Source organism: Budorcas taxicolor, chromosome 8 (genome assembly GCF_023091745.1).
Source record: "Budorcas taxicolor isolate Tak-1 chromosome 8, Takin1.1, whole genome shotgun sequence".
In the NCBI taxonomy this organism is placed as follows: domain Eukaryota; kingdom Metazoa; phylum Chordata; class Mammalia; order Artiodactyla; family Bovidae; genus Budorcas; species Budorcas taxicolor.
Window position 1 is genome coordinate 3,764,521 of NC_068917.1, and position 5,197 is coordinate 3,769,717.

A 5,197-nucleotide genomic window follows, 5' to 3' on the forward strand; every position below is an offset into this window, starting at 1 on the left:
ACACAACATTTGTCTTTCTCTGACTTACTTCACTCAGGACAGTGTCTAACTCCAACCATGTTGCAGAAAATGCCATTATCTCATTCTTTTTTTATGGCTGAGTAATACTGAACTGTATATATGTACTACATCTTAGAAAACAAAGGCTAGGGCTAGGGATAGGGTTAGAAAACAAAGCCTGTATATATTATACATATATATATATAATATTCCATTCATACATTAAATGTAATATCTATCTTATAATATCATATAGATATCATAATATCTATCAATATTCCATTGTGTATAGGTACCACATCTTAGAAAACAAAGCCTATTTCTTTCTGAAGTAAGTTAGAAAGAGAAAGACAAATACTATATATTAATGCACATATGTGGAGTTTAGGAAGACAGTACGGACCATTCTACGTGCAGGGCAGCAAAGGAGACACAGACGTAAACAACAGACTTTTGGACTAGTGGGAAAAGGCAAGGGAGGGATGATTTGAGAGAATAGCACTGAAACATGTACATTACTGTGTGTAAAATACATGACCCGTGTGAGTTCAATGAATGACGCAGGACACCGGAAGCCAGTGCTCTGGGACAACCTAGAGGGAGAGGGTGGGGAGGAAGGTGGGAGGGGCCTCAGGATGGGGGACACATGTGTACCTGGGGCTGTTTCCTACTGACATATGGCAAAAACCATCACAGTATTATACTTATCCTCCAGTTAAAATAAATAAATCAGTTCAGTTCAGTTCAGTTGCTCAGTCGTGTCCGACTCATTGTGACCCCATGGACTGCAGCACGCCAGGCCTCCCTGTCCATCACATGAGTCTACCCAAACCCATCAAGTCGCTGATGCCATCCAACCATCTCATCCTCTGTCATCCCCTTCTCCTCCTGCCCTCAATCTTTCCCCAAATCAGGGTCTTTTCAAATGAGTCAGCTCTTCACATCAGGTGGCCAAAGTATTGGAGTTTCAGCTTCAACATCAGTCCTTCCAGTGAACACCCAGGACTGATCTCCTTTAGGATGGACTGGTTGGATCTCCTTGCAGTCCAAGGGGCTCTCAAAAGTCTTCTCCAACACCACAGTTCAAAAGCATCAATTATTCAGCACTCAGCTTTCTTTGTAGTCCAACTCTCACATCCATACATGACTACTAAAAACTATAGCCTTGACTAGATGGACCTTTGTTGGCAAAGTAATGTCTCTGCTTTTTAATATGCTGTCTAATTTGCTCATAACTTTCCTTCCAAGGAGTAAGCATCTTTTAATTTCAAGGCTGCAGTCACCATCTGCAGTGATTTTGGAGGCCAAAAAAATAAAGTCAGCTACTGTTTCCACCATTTCCCCATCTATTTGCCATGAACTGATGGGACCAGATACCATCAATCAATAAATTTTTTTTAAAAACCCACAAACTTAAGGTGACCAAAGTGGAAACATTGGGGATAGTGGTAAACTAGGAGCTTGGGGCTGACATATACACACTGATATGCATAAAAGAGAAAATCAACAAGGACCTATCGTACAGCACAGGGGAACTCTACCTAATACTCAAATGAAGAAAGAATCTGAGAGAGAATGAATACATGCATATGTATAACTGAACCACTTTGCTGTTCCTAAAACTAACCCAAGACTGTGTATGAAACATATTCCAATATAAATTGAATTTTAAAAGCACACAGAGGGTGAGGGTGGATTCAGACTGGAGTGGGTGCCAGTCTGCACCCATCACTAAGTTTGTGATCTTGAACAGAAAGTGACCTAAGTTTCATGCATCTTGTGTGTACTTCTGATTGTTTAATTCCTGGGAGTTAGATAAGGCATAAATTACCATGACTCTTGAGACATACTGGAAACTCAGTGGGTGCCATTATTTCTGGATTGAGGTGCTAAGAGTATGGAATTACTTCTGTTCTTCACATCACTTCCTTCTTCCACTGTCAGCTTTACTGGGCTGAATCATTCTTACTATGATTTGAAAAGGGTATGTAAGTGGTAACTTCTTCTTTTGCCCTTTCTTTCAATTTATAGTTCACTGGGTTTAAAACTTTGAATCCTCAATTGTTTCCTCTGAAGTCTGGAAAGACTGATCAAATAAATGCCTTCTAAAATTTAATTTTATGAGGGAGAATTCGGATTCCAATTTGATTATGTCCCTTGTAAGCAACTGGAATATGTATAAATGTTGTCCCTTAAGTGCTGACCTTGATATTTTTCATTAGTATTCCCTGAGACAAGATGGTCCTTCTTTATCACATCACAAGGATGTGATCCTTTCACTGCTTGAATTTTTCATGATGCATTTTTCTCTATTTTTAATTATTTTATTTTTATTTTATATAGTGGTATATTATTTTGCTATTATTATGTATTTATTATGATTATATTATTTATTAGTTTTATTTTATTATTTCTTATTATTGTTTTTCTTCCATAGTTATGCTCTCTCCTAGGGATGTATACATTAAATATAATGTCCTAAATTATGTCTCTATATCTTATTGTTTCTTCTGTAATTCATAATCTCAACCCTATGTCTTTTTTCTGTTTATTCTGAAAGACCCTGGACAGAGTTTCCAAATAGCAATAATCTTTTTACAATCCTCATTAATTGGCATCAGTCACATAAAATGCTTCTAAGATCTTTTAAACTATGAAACCTAGTCTTCCTGGTAACTTCAGTGACAGTCTTTATTTACTTACAAAACCGTAATAACCCATTGCCTTTTATTCATCCAGACAGAATGTTGTTTCAGATTTCCTCATTGTATCGTATCAAATGTGGGCTTCCTAGAAATGGCACCAAAGCACTCCAACAATAAAGCAGATTGAATAGAAGAGGAAGTTCTACGTTGACAATCTTAACAGCATCTCAGGGTGCAGGGGAAGGCTGGATATTTAAGAATTAGGGGGGCTGGCTTAAGGGTATCATTTGACGAGGGGGTGGGGTTCCTAATGGATTGAGCAGGTTCGTGAGCTAAGAGTTCAGGCTGGGAGGACACACGGAGAGGAGGATTCCAAGGTGAAGGCTTCATTTTCTGTTACTTCTGTAACAAAGTATCAGAAAGGTGGAGACAATACCAACATATCCTCTGACAGCTCTGAAGTCAGGAACCTGAAATCAGTCTCACCAGGCTGCTGTTCCCAGGGCTGGGTCTTCCTGGAGCCTCTAGGAAGGGGGTCTCTTTGCCCTTTCAGCAGCTAGAAGTCACCTACCTCCCTGCACAAGTGCCTTTCCTTCATCCTCACAGCCTGCATCGCGGCAGCTTGCTGTCAGCTTCACGTCACCTGCTGTAGTCAAATCTCCCTCTGCCTCAATAGGTAGGGCTATATTCAGGGCCCCCAGATAATCCAGGATACTCTCCACTTCAAACCCCTTCACTTAATTACACCTACAAACATGGGAGCATCTTAGATTCCTGGGATTAAGAATTGAATATTTTGAGGCTTCAAGAGAAAGCAGTCATTTGATGCCATCAATTCATTCTGAAGAGGGAAAGTTTTATAATGTTCTATTACATATTATTAAGATAATGTTCACAATACCTGTTATTCAGATAAAGCTATCTTCAGTTACATCTTCTTTCATAACTGTTTCCTCAAAATATAAAGTCCTGTGAGGGAAGATACTCTTGGACCACAGTCATCAGAGACAGTGTATTTGAATCCAGGTTCCCCCATCCTTTTCTTAAACTCCTTAACATCCATCTACTAAGTTGTACAGATCTTACAGAAACTAATTTAGTAATCAGTTCACAGTCATAAACACTTCTGCATCAATTTGAGAATATAACGGAGCTTATTCTGAAGGAGATCAGCCCTGGGATTTCTTTGGAAGGAATGATGTTAAAGCTGAAACTCCAGTACTTCAGCCACCTCATGCAAAGAGTTGACTCATTGGAAAAGACTCTGATGCTGGGAGGAATTGGGGGCAGGAGGAGAAGGGGACGACAGAGGATGAGATGGCTGGATGACATCACTGACTTGATGGACGTGAGTCTGAGTGAACTCCCGGAGTTGGTGATGGACAGGGAGGCCTGGCATGCTGCGATTCATGGGGTCGCAAAGAGTCAGACATGATTGAGCGACTGAACTGAACTGAACTGATCTTAATATCAGGGAAGATCCCTTCGAGGAGAGCATGGTGACCCACTCCAGTATTCTCGCCTGGAGAATCCCACGAACAGAGGAGTCTGGCGGGTTACAGTTCACAGTGTCACATAGAGTCAGACACAACTGAAATGACTTAGCACATCTTAATATCAGGAGCTATGGTAGTCATCAGATCACGAAGCTTTATTTTTATTACATGCTAGATGCATATTTCCTTGGGCTTCCCAGGTGAGTTCAGTGGTCAGTTCTGATGAGGTAGATGAATCTAGAACCTATTATACAGGGTGAAGCAAGTCAGAAAGAGAAAGATAAACACCGTATTCTAACACACATATAGGGAATATAGAAAAATGAAGAATTTATTTACAGGGCAGCAATGGAGAAACAGACATAGAGAATAGACTAATGGACTTGGGGAGAGGGGAGGAGAGGGTGAGATGTATGGAAAGAGTAACATGCAAACATGGAAACTATGTAAAATAGACAGGCAACAGGAATTTGCTGCATGGCTAAGGAAACTCAAACAGGGGTTCTGTAGCAAACTAGAGGGGTAGGATGGGGTGGGAGATGGGAGGGAGGTTCAAAAGGGAGGGGATATATATATATATATATATATAGATATATATATATATATACCTGTGGCTGATTCATGTTGAGGTTTGACAGAAAACAATAAAATTCTGTACAGCATTTATCCTTAAAAAAAAAGAATCCACCTGCCAATGCAGGAGACACAGGAGACCCAGGTTCAGTCCCTGGGTTGGGAAGATCCCCTGGAGGAGGGCATGGCAACCCGCTGCAGTATTCTTGCCTGGAGAGCCCCATGGACAGAGGAGCCTCGTGGGCTACAGTCAGGTCGCAAAAGAGTCAGACAACGACTGAGTGACTAACGCTGTTTGTGAGGTTAACTATTAGACATTCTGTTCTTAAATGCACTTCAGTGGCCCAGCCACTGGATCTATTTTTGGCTCTTTCTCTAATTTCCTCAACCCCTCCTTCACACACACACAGACACACACACACACACACACACATACACCCCTTTCTTCTTCTAATTGAACTGGCTTAAGAGTAAGAATTTATG